The sequence below is a fragment of the Ranitomeya imitator genome, chromosome 1, assembly GCF_032444005.1.
Source record: "Ranitomeya imitator isolate aRanImi1 chromosome 1, aRanImi1.pri, whole genome shotgun sequence".
NCBI classification, from domain to species: domain Eukaryota; kingdom Metazoa; phylum Chordata; class Amphibia; order Anura; family Dendrobatidae; genus Ranitomeya; species Ranitomeya imitator.
The window spans coordinates 639,440,718-639,455,783 of NC_091282.1; the positions used below are offsets into that span (position 1 = coordinate 639,440,718).

The window sequence follows — 15,066 nt, forward strand, 5'->3', positions numbered from 1 at the left end:
ATTAGGCCTACAAAATGGGTATCGGGTGGAGAGAGATGGTGTGTTCCACTCCAAGGTGTTCTCCAGGTTGCCTTTCCTGAGCTTCGATCTTCCGGCTCTCGTTTAGTAGTTCTTGGAAACTACACTGCATTAGGCCTACAAATTGGGTATGGGTTGTAGAGAGATGGTGTGTTCCACTCCAAGGTGTTCTCCAGGTTGCCTTTCCTGAACTTCTATCTTCAGGCTCTCATTAAATTGTGGTTAAACGGAACAACTGCATTTGGCGTACTAGTTGGTTTGGGGCCTACTATCGGTGTCTGCCACTCCTTGCTGTTCTCCTGCTTTCCTGTCCTGAAATTCCGTTTTCAGGCGCTCGTTAAGTAGTTGTTGATGTTAGACTGCATTTGGCCTACTAGTTGGGTTGGGGCCTACTATCGGTGTCTGCCACTCCTTGCTGTTCTCCTCCACTGAACAAAGCTGTGCCGCCTGTTTACTACGGTTGCCAATTTTGAACTGCATTTCGACTACTTACTGATTTGGGCCTACTCTCTGTGTCAGCCTCTCATTCCAGTTGTCCTCCACTGCAATGCCCCCTGGTTATTCCTGTGTTACCAATTTTGAACTGCATTTAGCCAACTTTATTCTTTGGGCCTATATCTGTGTTTCCTCCTCATCCTGCCCATTGCCCAGCCAGTGATAGATGAGTCTGCTGGTACATTGACCCATAACGCAACATTCCCCGTGCACGCTACACAACAACATTGTGACGCTGCTGAAAGTCAGGGTTGCTCTTCCCGCATACCATACCACCTTACACGGGGACAAAGAGGAAGGTGCAGATGAAAGTGCAGGTTCCTTCATCAGGTGGGGGGAGGAATACTAGTTGGCGACGTCACTGGCACAGGGCCTCTCATAGTACGCAAAAGTGTTGCTGCCGGTGGGAGGCGCCCCCGCCGTGCAAACACACCGCTGTACTTTGAGGGGCCCTGTGCCAGTGCCAATGCCAACGAGTGCCCCCCCCCTGCTTGCTCAGGTTCACAGCACTTGCAAAGTTGAAATACTTACCTCTCCCTGCTCCACTGCCGTGACGTGGTCCAGATTTCCTGGGCCCACTAATTACTTGAACCAGCCCTACCCACCACAACTTTAGCCAAATGACCCCCAATTTCAAATGCCTTCCAATTATTATAAGGTAAATTACGCTTGACAAGCTTCATTAAGAAGAATGGATGGTTTTGACATTAAAATGGGCACTCTAGGTGTTTTCCTGGCCCCCACTCACTGCTGACTATGCTGCCCCATTGACTTGCATTGGGTTTCGTGTTTCGGTCGATCCCGACTTTACGTCATAATCGGCCGATTTCACTCGACCCGACTTTTGAGATAGTCGGGTTTCGCGAAACCCGGCTCGACTCTAAAAAGGTCAAGGTCGCTCAACTCTAGGGCCAACTTTTGCTAGGCTTCGTACCTAGGCGCCATTGGCTTTGTATATCATCTGACTACATCATCTTGAGGTTTCCATCGGTCGCCGTCTACATTTGAGCCTATCTAGCTCCATCATATTCTTTCCTCAGATCTCGGTGGGACATGGACCTTGCACAAGATTGATTATCAACATGTTAACAGGCTCAGTTCTGTCCCACACCCTTCAAGTGAAAATTCCTAGCTTTGGCTGATTCGTGTAACTTTCCCTTGGACTTTGGATGGATCTTATGACCTCCTCCATACTGACATCGGCTCACAGGACTTTTACAGCTGGACCGTCATTATGTAATTACTCGTATTTCCGGGCTTCTGTGGAATATGGACCGTGACAAGGACAAATTGCTGATATTACTTCATACCGACTCCTTGGGGTCCATACTGCACTATATGTGTTCAACTTATTTATTTTTTTTTTTTCTTAGGTTTTTTGTGGTGTACATTACAGATTCTATAGTTACTATATGCATATTACTTATCTAATAATAATAATAAATATTATTGTGTCTGGACCTAGCAATCAATTATCTATTTGCTCTGGTATCCGGTTATTGGTCAGTTGACTATCTACCTGTACCGGACATTTTTTACCCTATTGTCCGGTCCCTAGTTATTAGGTCCTGAGCCAGTTCTTGGGACCTTATATTTTGGTGCAGTATATCTGTCACCATTTACCTTTATATATAGTGTATGCATTACAATATAATTATACCAATAGCTTTATTATTATTATTATTATTATTTTTATTTTTTCATTGTATATAGTTTTACTTTCTTACAATTGGCGCTATTATTGGTCTACCTGTAATACTATACCATCTATTATTACGCCCTTTGTGGCTGTACATCCTGTTGTTATTTGAGGTGGTACATGGCATGACATTTCTTTTTACACCACATGCCCTTTAATACTCATGCCGATGTCCCATGCCTGAAGGCATAATGGTCCCCTTAATCTAGCAATACATTTGTTTTTCTTAGTGTTCTGTGTCTCCTTTCTCCCACGCGAGTTATACTTGACTGCCCTTGCTTCCCTCTGTGCCCGGCGGACAACATGTTTGTTTACACGCCGGTCTATGGTGTTTCCAGCGACACGTGCGCGGTACGTTCCCCCATGTGTATTCGTTGCGCATGTGCAATGGCACCATGACAACGATATACACTTCCGGCTATAGCCACTTCCTGTTCTCCTCCATGCGGCGGCTGCGACTGACGTTCTTACCCGGCTCTGCACACCGGTGTGTATTTACTTTATAATTATCTACTTGTATATATACCTCCTCAAACGGCCGACAATCTACTTCCCCTGACGAAGCTGCGTCCTGCAGCGATACGCGTGGGGCTCTTGCCTCACCCCTCACTTGGCTTTGCGTCCCATTTACTTCGGGTCACTGACTTGAGCTGCTTATACTGACGCTACCTTTTCCATCTTCTCCGGTAGTATCAGTTGTCTTACAGATTGACTTTATTGGGGTTTACTCTCTGTTGGCTGCATATTATCATGGGTACCTCATGATTTGTACTGGTATGGTACCAATTATATATGCACATGCCTTTCATCTGTTATGGCATTATTTATATGTGCACTCCTTTGCTAATAATTTTTTGAATATTTGAAGCATACTGTGTACCGTTATTTCCTTCAGCTGTGTCATCGGGTCAGTTAGACCTTTGGGTCACATATTTCGTTAGCCCTGTACTGTATTATACATCCTGTACTAGGGACACCATATGTTGCCATATCTAGCCATTCATATTATTGTTTTTGGTATTTTGTCTCACTATGCCATATCTTGTATTATTGTATAGGGGTGGGGCTTATTGGTCCTATATTTAGGCCTATTTTAAATGGTTTTATTTTGTGTTTGCTGTTTTTTGAGGTGCTATTAAAGTTTATATATTGATCTTCGTATATTTTGGGAGTGCATACCATTCTTTTGGTCTTGTCTTTTTCTCTCTGTGCCCTGTCTAAAAAACGCTTTATTATCATACCGCCGAACAAAAAGTGGAATAACACGCGATCAAAAAGACAGATATAAATAACCATGGCAACACTGAAAGCGGCATCTTGTCCCGCAAAAAACGAGCCGCCATACAGCAACATCAGCAAAAAATTAAAAAAGTTATAGTCCTCAGAATAAAGCGATGCAAAAATAATTATTTTTTCTATAAAATAGTTTTTATCGTATAAAAGCGCCAAAACATAAAAAAAATGATATAAATGAGGTGTCGCTGTAATCGTACTGACCCGAAAAATAAAACTACTTTATCAATTTTACCAAACGCGGAACGGTATAAACGCCTCCCCCAAAAGAAATTCATGAATAGCTGGTTTTTGGTAATTCTGCCTCACAAAAATTGATCAAAATATGTTACGTGCCCGAAAATGCTACCAATAAAAACGTCAACTCGTCCCGCAAAAAACAAGACCTCACATGATTCTGTGGACTCAAATATGTAAAAATTATAGCTCTCAAAATGTGGTAACGCAAAAAATATTTTTTGCAATAAAAAGCGTCTTTCAGTGTGTGACGGCTGCCAATCATAAAAATCCGCTAAAAAACCCGCTATAAAAGTAAATCAAACCCCCCTTCATCACCCCCTTAGTTAGGGAAAAATAAAAAAAATTAAAAGAATGTATTTATTTCCATTTTCCCATTTTGGGTTAGGGCTAGGGTTAGGGCTAGGGTTAGGGTTAGGGCTAGGGTTAGGGCTAGGGCTAGGGTTAGGGCTAGGGTTAGGGTTAGGGTTAGGGCTAGGGTTAGGGCTAGGGTTAGGGCTCGGGTTAGGGCTAGGGTTAGGGCTAGGGTTAAGGCTACAGTTAGGGTTAAGGCTACAGTTAGGGATAAGGCTACAGTTAGGGTTGGGGCTAAAGTTAGGGTTAGGGTTTGGATTACATTTGCGGTTGGGAATAGGGTTGGGATTAGGGTTAGGGGTGTGTCTGGGTTAGAGGTGTGGTTAGGGTTACCGTTGGAATTAGGGTTAGGGGTGTGTTTGGATTAGGGTTTCAGTTATAATTGGGGGGTTTCCACTGTTTAGACACATCAGGGGCTCTCCAAACGCGACATGGCGATCGCGATCTCAATTCCAGCCAATTCTGCGTTGAAAAAGTAAAACAGATGACTTCCGGGAGGCGGAGCTTGTGAATGGCCGCTTCTTAGTAGAGCTCCTGGACCAAGGGCACAAAATCCAGCTAAAGTGCCAACTTCTCCTACCCAGAGACCAGGATAAGGACCGGACAAGGGGCACCCGCGGTAGTCCCAGCTCTCCGGACCCCCCGGGAGTCAAGAGGCGCAATCAGCGCCACATACCTCGCAGCACGGCGCCGCTCCTGGCCAGCAGGGTCGGAGGCGGTGAAGAGATCGGAGGAGGGAAAGTGCTCGGCACACAGCGGCATCGATCTCAGTCAGAGAGGAGGGCAGGAGTCACTGACGAGGATCCGAGGCGTCCCAGGACAGTGAGCGGCTCCAGAGGGGTGCAGGAAGATCAGCGCGGGAAGAGGAGGTGAGCCGGCGCCATTTTGCTGGAAAGCGCGCCAGTCCTCACAGCCCGCTGCGCACCGCTGGAGAGGAGAGCCAAACCGCAACTGCCGCCGCTAGGACAAGGTGAGCGGCACAGGGGACATATACATTACCCGTGCACGGGGGGAGCAAGTGAAGGCTGCGGGACCTGGAGTACTCCAGCGGAAGGCGCGCCAGACCCCCCCCCACACTGTGGTCATTGCCCCGTGGAGACTTGCAGCAGATAGCAGCGCTGTGCAGGAGAAGGTGAGCAGCACCCCTGACCTAGGTCAGTCACAACGCTGGTAGGGGTGTGAGGCAAGGAGAGAGACGTTTCTGCAGGTTTGCAGGAGGCACACCTGGAATTGGGTGATCTGCACAAACTGCGTAGCTGGAGCTCAGTACTGGCTCCTGTCACAGCCCTATAGTAACTACAGTGTATTTGCAACAGAATTTTAAGCGAAAGCTCACCTGATGTACTAACGTAAAAGACATTTAGACTCATCCCCAGATGTAGTTACCAAGCACAAAGATATCACTGATAACTTAACAAATATTTCAGGCATCCATCTCACCATGGACAAATTTGTGGGTAAAAATGCCAAAGCCGGCAGAAGTTCTACACGTAACCAGGCAGGCACATCTCCGGTATCACAAAAAGCTGATACCAATACAGATAACCCACAGTCAATCGCAACCGCTATCATAGAACGGCTGATGCCTGAGATAGACAATCGTTTGGCAGCTTTCCAAACTTCATTGGACACAATAGTCTCACAAGTTAATACCCAGGGCGCACGCATAACATATGAGGAACAAAGAATATCTGACCTGGAGGACTTAGGGTACCGTCACATAGTGGCATTTTGATCGCTACGACGGCACGATCCGTGACGTTCCAGCGATATATCCGTGACGTTCCAGCGATCTCGCTGTGTCTGACACGCTCCTGCGATCAGGGACCCCGCTGAGAATCGTACGTCGTAGCAGATCGTTTGAAACTTTCTTTCGTCGTCTAGTGTCCTGCTGTGGTGGCATGATCGCATGGTGTAACAAAGGTGTGCACGATATTGTATACAATGTGCGCATAGTAACCAACGGCTTCTACATCGCACATACGTCATGAAATTATCGATCCAGCGTCGTACATTGCAAAGTGTGACAGCAGTTTACGACGCTGGAGCGATATTGTTACGATGCTGGAGCGTCACGGATCGTGCCGTCGTAGCGATCAAAATGTCACTGTGTGACGGTACCCTAACTCTCACAGACAAACTAGATGATAAAGAAAAGATTCTTTCGGATCTTATAGACAAAGTAGATGACCTTGAAAATAGGTCCCGTCGCAACAATTTGAGACTTATAGGCCTCCCAGAGTCTATCCCTCCCTCAGAGCTAGTAAAAATTACATCTGAGTGGCTGCCTAAAGCTCTTGGGGTATTGCCAACATCGGGCGTCGTGGCTATTGAAAGAGCGCATAGACTAGGATGCCCGAGGGGAGGAGAAGGGGACAGGCCGCGTCCAGTCATCTTTAAAATCCTGGACTTCCAAGATAAAGTTCGCATCTTGGCAGCATTCAGAAAACAACGTACACTGCTGTATGAGAACCACAAACTACTACTGTTCCAGGACTACTCGGCCGCCATGGCAGCCAAACGCAAAGCCTTCAACCCTGCTTGTAAAATACTGGTGGATAAAAACATTCGCTTTAGTTTACAGTATCCTTCGATTCTGCGCTTTGTCATGGAGGGGAAAAACCGGTCCTTCAGTGATCCAGGAAAGGCTCTGGAATTCCTTCGGGAAGCACCCAGAGCTCAATCTAATTCTGATAATTCCTGAATAAGAAAGCTACTTTAATATGTCATTAAAAAAGTGATATCATGCATGTGCTAATAATCCTATGCCCTTAAGCGGCATGTTTATTTTCTATGTTATGTTCACTATAAGGTTGAGTACATTTGTTACTGTTATAGAGTTAAATTGGGGAAGGGATTTGGGAGGGGGGGAAGGGCTCTGCTTACGTACACTTAATTCTTGGGTCCTGGGAGATCATACGCTCACTCGCTGGGATGGGTGGAGATCTCACTTACAACTTATGCAGGTGGGTCTGGCGGTCACCTGAAAAGGGATAGGTTAATGACTGATCAGGCAGGCACTAAAGACACCACTATCCACTCCTTACAATGGTGCTCATGGAATGTCAATGGACTAAACTCCCCAGTCAAGAGGAAAAAGGTTATAAATTTTCTACAAAAACAAAATTTCCACATCATTTTTCTTCAGGAAACACATTGGATTAAGGGTAAACATCCCTCTTTGTTAAGCAGGAAATATACACTTTGTGCTGAGGCCTCATATACAAAAAAACAACGAGGAGTAGCGATACTAATATATAATGGCCTCAATTTTGAGATACTTGACACTCTAGAAGATCCTCAAGGCAGATTTCTGCTAGTTAAAATTATGATTGAAGGAATGTGTTTTAATATAGTCAACATTTACGCCCCAAACACGCCTGAGGTTCAGTTTCAAGTTAAACTAAGAGAGAGATTGGCGGGGTGGGATACGTCACGTGTGGTCATGGGAGGTGGCTTCAATGAGGTAGCAGACATCTCCATGGATAGATCTAACCCTAAAGAAACTCATCGTTTAATGCAGGATAGTGGTATTCAATCACTAATAGATCACTTTGATTTAATTGACATATGGAGACTACAACATCCTTTGGAGAGGGACTACTCTCATTACTCCCATGTACACGATTCACATGCCAGGATTGATTGCTGGTTGTTACACGAGTAGTGTTGAGCGATACCGTCCGATACTTGAAAGTATCGGTATCGGATAGTATCGGCCGATACCCGAAAAATATCGGATATCGCCGATACCGATATCCGATACCAATACAAGTCAATGGGACATCAAGTATCGGAAGGTATCCTCATGGATCCCAGGGTCTGAAGGAGAGGAAACTCTCCTTCAGGCCCTGGGATCCATATTAAAGTGTAAAATAAAGAATTAAAATAAAAAATATTGTTATATTCACCTCTCCGGCGGCCCCTGGACATCAGCGGGAGGATCCGGCGTCCGGCACGGCTTCTTTCTTCAAAATGCGCGCCTTCAGGACCTGTGGAATGACGTCCCGGCTTCTGATTGGTCGCGTGCCGCCCATGTGACCGCCACGCGACCAATCAGAAGCCGCGACGTCATTCCTCAGGTCCTAGAAGGCGCTCATTCTAGGACTTTAGCTGAGGAATGACGTCGCGGCTTCTGATTGGTCGCGTGGCGGTCACATGGGCGGCACGCGACCAATCAGAAGCCGGGACGTCATTCCACAGGTCCTGAAGGCGCGCATTTTGAAGAAAGAAGCCGTGCCGGACGCCGGATCCTCCCGCTGATGTCCAGGGGCCGCCGGAGAGGTGAATATAACAATATTTTTTATTTTAATTCTTTATTTTACACTTCCGATACCGATACCCGATATCACAAAAATATCGGATCTCGGTATCGGAATTCCGATACCGCAAGTATCGGCCGATACCCGATACTTGCGGTATCGGAATGCTCAACACTATACACGAGTCATTGTTACCCTTAGTAACACAATCAAATATACAAAACATTCATATCTCAGATCACGCTCCGGTGACGTTTCATTCCAAACTAGTATCCCCAATCCATCAGGAGCGGAGGTGGCGCTTTCCTTCATACCTATACCAATCAGACGATTTTAGAAAATACTTACAAATGTCATGGGGAATATATAAAAACGATAATCAAATCCACTGTGATGACGCACACTTGTTTTGGATGGCCTCTAAGGCCGTGTTGAGGGGTCAAATTATCTCCTATGTTAGCCATAAAAAAAGACATTATGAATAGAGCTAGGGATACACAAAAATCAGTAACCCAAGCCTACAAGGATTTTAAACTAAATAACACCCCACTGACAAAGGAAAATTTTTTGAGGGCTAAGGAAGAGGCAGATACTCTGGCCCATGAATTGGCTTTATTCAACTTAGACTACCAAAAACAAAAATATTTCAAATGGGGTAACAAGCCGGGGAAGGTGCTGGCATCTCTTACAAGGCCATATAGGAAACCAACGAGAATATACAAAATACAACAACGCAATGGTCATACTTTAATTAAAAATGAAGAGATAGTGGATGAGTTCCGTTCTTTTTTCAGCGAGTTATATAGGTCAGAGGTAGGAGGAGGCAGTGGGGAATTCCTCAAAAACCACCTTGCTCCAGCGCTCACAGAGGAAGAGAGGGAAACCATTAACTCCCCAATAACACCCTCAGAAATCTTACAGACTATAACTAAACTCAAAGTATCCAAAGCACCAGGCCCAGACGGGTTCAGCAACGAACACTATAAGATCCTAGATACATGTATAGCTCCCCACTTGAGTGAGTTATTTAATAAGATAGTTGGACTTGGTCACTTGCCAGACTGGTTTAATGAGGTGGTGGTTATTGTTCTCCCAAAACCAGGTAAAGACCATACACAGGTTGAGGGATATAGACCTATCTCATTATTAAATTCAGACTTTAAAATTTTCACAAAAATCCTGGCAGACAGACTACAGAAAATAATTCCAAAATTGATATCGCCACAACAAACTGGATTCATTCACGGGAAATCCATCACGTACAACATTAGGACAGCTGTGAGCGCCATATCTTATAGTAGAGTAAATAAACATATGAAAACTATTGTGGTAAGTCTCGACGCTGACAAGGCGTTTGATAGAGTAGCATGGGATTATCTATATGATCTGCTATCATTTCGAGAGTTTGGCCCGTGGTTTTGTGAAGCGGTCAAATCAATTTACAGGCAGCCATTGTCCAGGATGTCAGTGAACAATGTTCTATCTAGACCCTTTGAGATTCAGAGGGGGACACCACAAGGTTACCCTTTGTCTCCACTTTTGTTCGACATAGCATTAGACCCCTTCCTGAGAACACTACAGAACGAGGCAGCTTTTGAAGGGGTGAGGGTGGGAGCTACGTCTGTAAAAATCTCAGCCTTTGCTGATGATGTTCTTTTATTCATTGCCAACCCGGAAAAAGCAATCCCAGCCATCATGCATATCTTAGAGAGTTTTGGGAAATGCTCTGGATTCAAAGTTAACTACAGTAAATCTGAGGCCTTGGCGGTTTTTAGATCCGGGAGGTTGAGCAACCCCACATTCCCATTCCACTGGTGCCAGGAATCTATCAAATACCTGGGGATACGGTTACCTGCAGACCCATCTATTTTATATAGAGCTAATTACAAACCACTAATCTCCTCCATAATTGATCTTCTCCACTCCTGGAAACACTTCACACTGTCGTTCTCTGGTAGATGCCATTTAATTAAAATGATAGTTTTTCCTAAACTGCTATACACCTTTCAGACTCTGCCCCTTCTCCTAACTCGATCAGATCTGAATTTGTTGAACCTAAACTTCCGAAAATTCATTTGGGGGGTTGGTGGTAGATCACGCATAAGGGTACCGTCACACAGTGCAATTTTGATCGCTATGACGGCACGATTCGTGACGTTACATCATCGCACAATTATCGCTCCAACATCGTAGATTGCGGTCACACTTCGCGATGCACGGCGCTGAAGCGATAATTTCATGACGTATTTGCGATGTAAAAGTCGTATGGGACAGTCGTACGGTCATGTCACACAAGACAATTCAGAGCACATTTTGCATAATCTGTGCGTGACGTTGTTCACTAGGGGTGTGTTGTGCTGCTAGCTAATGTGCTGATAGGCCACAGGTTCTGTCCACACAATTGGTTGGAAAATTTGTCACCTGAGCGCTATTGTTCCCAATGCCACCTCACAGCTTTCAAAACTTCCTTTCTTCACTTTGTACTTGGACACTTGGTGGACCTGGACGTCGGATTTTTGTAGTTCTCAGAATATTCCACGCTTTGCACTGCAGCTTCGAGGTATGTAAACCGCTTGGGCGTGGTGGATGGAACGCTGTATGGTCGGCATGAGCGCTTCGTTCCGCTGCTGAAGCGAAGCGGATGTATGCTGTTGTGACTGGTGGGCTAGAGCGTGGCATATGGAACAATGTATGGTCGGTATGAGTGCTTTGTGACGCTTGGGCGTGGTGGATGGAACACTGTATGGTCGGCATGAGCGCTTCGTTCCGCCGCTGAAGCGAAGCGGATGTATGCTGTTGTGACTGGTGGGCTAGAGCGTGGCATATGGAACAATGTATGGTCGGTATGAGTGCTTTGTGACGCTTGGGCGTGGTGGATGGAACACTGTATGGTCGGCATGAGCGCTTCGTTCCGCCGCTGAAGCGAAGCGGATGTATGCTGTTGTGACTGGTGGGCTAGAGCGTGGCGTATGGAACAATGTATGGTCGGTATGAGTGCTTTGTGACGCTTGGGCGTGGTGGATGGAACACTGTATGGTCGGCATGAGCGCTTCGTTCCGCCGCTGAAGCGAAGCGGATGTATGCTGTTGTGACTGGTGGGCTAGAGCGTGGCATATGGAACAATGTATGGTCGGTATGAGTGCTTTGTGACCCTTGGGCGTGGTGGATGGAACACTGTATGGTCGGCATGAGCGCTTCGTTCCGCCGCTGAAGCGAAGCGGATGGTACGCTGTTGTGACTGGTGAGCTAGAGCGTGGGAGATGGAACAATGTGTGGTCAGCATGAGCGCTTTGTGCGGCTGCTTGTATGTATGTGGTGGTTCGCTGTTTTGGGTTATAGTGGCCTAGGGCGTGGCATATGGAACAATGTATGGTCGGCATGAGTGCTTTGTGCGGCTGCTGTAGCGAAGCGGGTGGTACGCTGTTGTGGGTTATGGTGGCCTAGGGCGTGGCAGATGGAACAATGTATGGTCGGCATGAGTGCTTTGTGCGGCTGCTGTAGCGAAGCGGGTGGTACGCTGTTGTGGGTTATGGTGGCCTAGGGCGTAGATGGGAAAATGAATGCTGTTTTTCAAAGTGGCGTTTGCACCTCTGTGACCTTTAATTTTTTTGACCACCTTTCGCTGTTGCTGTTTTAATGTACTATTTGTCAAACGCCTAACTTTATTTGTTTTTATTTTTACAGATGTCAAATCATATTGAATTTATACGCGAGTTCCTGGAGATCTACCAGTCTTTTCCATGCATTTGGAAGATAAAATCGCCAGAGTATTCGAACAGGGAAAAGCGTAAGGCCGGATATTCAAAGCTGATAGAATTATACAATCTAAATGCACAGGAAGAGCAAGCCACAGAAGCAGTAGTAAAGAAGAAAATTCAGGCGCTGCGCACGGTGTGGAGGAAGGAGCTCAATAAGGTCCTGCACAGTTCCAAGTCCGGGGCTTCAACTGAAGAGGTTTATGTGCCGAAGCCCTGGTATTTTGATTACCTTAATTTTCTTCGGGACCAAGAGGTGCCACGGTCATCAACGTGTTTGCGCTCGTTGGCACCTGTGGAACCTACAGTATCTCAGAACCACGTCGAGCTGGACTCACAAGGGCAACCAGTAAGTACATCTTTTCACCACTGTTTCACCAATGTGGAAACCAATGTGGCCTATAATTAGATATAATTTTTCTGCATTTTCTCCATCTGATTATACCATCTATTCAAAGTTTTATCATTTTTCTGTACAGACCATAACCCTGTCGCAGAAAAGTATTACATGGCGACCTTCATAACCCATACCTTCTATATCTAGCAACTTTTCGCATGCATACAAATATATATTTTTAATGCGGTTAGGGTGGTGTACATCTTTTTCTTTTTTTTTTTTAATAACTTCCTTTTTTCTTTTCACCCTAGGAGGACAGTGCACAGGACAGTGGACAGGACAGTGCACAGGACAATGCACAGGACTGCTCCACGAGTCAAATAGTGGAGGTTGAACCAATGGAGGCAGGGTTCAAGGAAGCGGAAAGCCACCTCAGACGTCTCCCATGAACTGTTGACCCTGGCCAAAAAGGTGTTGACGAACAAAGCCAGCCCTGCTTTGGAGGGTTTTGAACACTTCATCGTTGATAAACTTAATAAAATGGAAGAGAGGCAGCGAATTCTAACCGAGCGTATTATTTTTGAGGCTGTTAATAAGGGTTTGGATGGCAGTTTGGATGAACACACACGGTTGGTTTGTTCACGGCCAATCGAGCGGCCAGAGTCCGCATATTGTCCACCATATTGGCCACAAACACCAGTACGCCCCAATTTCCCCGTGTCCCACTTTGGCCCGTCACCCCAAAACTCCTACCCGACATTGCCGTCTCACATTGCTTCGCCCATCATGCACCAACATGTTCGCAACGAAGATTCGGTGTATCACGATTTGTGATAGTTTGTTTTCTTAAGGATTTTTAAATTGTAATTTTGTTAATAATTTGTTCATAATAAAAACTTTTCATTTAACTTCAATCTCAACAGCTTCATTGATGGGTCTCGATCACAGAGACAAAATGGGTCCACAGCACAGTATGACGGCAGAAATGAACATTACAAATAAATGTACTTGTAACATAACCAAAAATAGAGAATGGGATAAACGTCTATATATATATATGTATATTTTTTACTTAACAAACTAAACTGTAAAAGCAGACACTTGGTTTTTAATTTGGCCCCGCCTCCAACTGTTGGCACATGTCCCGAAGCTTCTGCAGCTCCCCCATTGCCACATTCTGCTGCTCCTGAATCCGCGCCATAGTTTCGATCAGCCTTTCTATTCCGGCCTCTAGATCCTCCTTGTTCACACTGCCGGCAGCTGTGGGTCAAAAAACATAACATTAATAACACAGTAGTCTCCCGATGTGTCTTTGCTTCTGTGAAGGAAAAAATGAAGTTCGGTCTGCAGATATGGCAACAGTGACTGCGGGGGTGGGGGGGGGGGTTGGAAGAGGGGACCTGCAACCAAATCAAAATCACATTATTGTGGGAACCTACTAGGATCTGGAGGCGTTGACCCAGAGGGCACACGGACATCTGAGGCGGGGTGGGAAGCTTCGTGGCTGCGGCGCTGTGTCTTTGCCTCTGTGAAGGAAAAAATAAAGTTCGGTCTGCAGATATGGCAACAGTGACTGCGGGGGTGGGGGGGGTTGGAAGAGGGGACCTGCAACCAAATCAAAATCACATTATTGTGGGAACCTACTAGGATCTGGAGGCACAGAGGGCAACTCTGGATCAGAGTCCGTGTTAAAGACCTCGTACTGTCGACGGCGGCGCTGTGTCTTTGCCTCTGTGAAGGGAATAAAAAATTTTTTTTTTAACATAAATGGCAACAGTGACCGAAGTTGGGGGGGGGAAGAGGGGACCTGCCACCAAATCCTAATCACATTATTGTGGGAACCTACTAGGATCTGGAGGCGTTGACCCGGAGGGCACACGGACATCTGAGGCGGGGTGGGAAGCCTCGTGGCTGCGGCGCTGTGTCTTTGCCTCTGTGAATGAAAAAATAATGTTCGGTCTGCAGATATGGCAACAGTGACTGCGGGGGTGGGGGGGTGTTGGATGAGAGGACCTGCAACCAAATCAAAATCACATTATTGTGGGAACCTACTAGGATCTGGAGGTGTTGACCCAGAGGGCACACGGACATCTGAGGCGGGGTGGGAAGCCTCGTGGCTGCGGCGCTGTGTCTTTGCCTCTGTGAAGGAAAAAATAATGTTCGGTCTGCAGATATGGCAACAGTGACTGCGGGGGTGGGGGTGGGGGGATTTCTGAAAGAGGGGACCTGCAACCAAATCAAAATCACATTATTGTGGGAGCCTACTAGGATCTGGAGGCACGGAGGGCAACTCTGGATCAGAGTCCGTGTTAAAGGCCTCGTACTGTCGACGGCGGTGCTGTGTCTTTGCCTCTGTGAAGGGAAAAAATTTTTTTTTTTAACATAAATCGCAACAGTGACTGCAGGTGGGGGGGGGGGGGGAAGAGGGGACCTGCAACCAAATCCTAATCACATTATTGTGGGAACCTACTAGGTTGTTGAGCCGTTGACTCGGAGGGCACAGCTATATCTGAGGCGGTGTGGGATGCCTCGTGGCGGCGGCGCTGTGTCTTTGCCTCTGTGAAGGAAAAAATAAAGTTCTGTCTGCAGATATGGCAACAGTGACTGCGGGGGTGG

At 46.2% G+C, this 15,066-nt stretch overlaps 1 long non-coding RNA gene across 1 annotated transcript; it reads right to left on the reverse strand.

Annotated features, from left to right (window-relative positions):
• Positions 1–14,304: 14,304 nt before the first annotated feature.
• On the reverse strand, positions 14,305–14,802 carry LOC138657989 (uncharacterized). The gene is made up of 3 exons (XR_011317290.1): positions 14,716–14,802; positions 14,503–14,589; positions 14,305–14,383 (listed from the first exon to the last, which is right to left on the reverse strand). It is a non-coding gene; the product is annotated as an uncharacterized lncRNA (long non-coding RNA).
• Between the last annotated feature and the right edge of the window lie 264 nt (positions 14,803–15,066).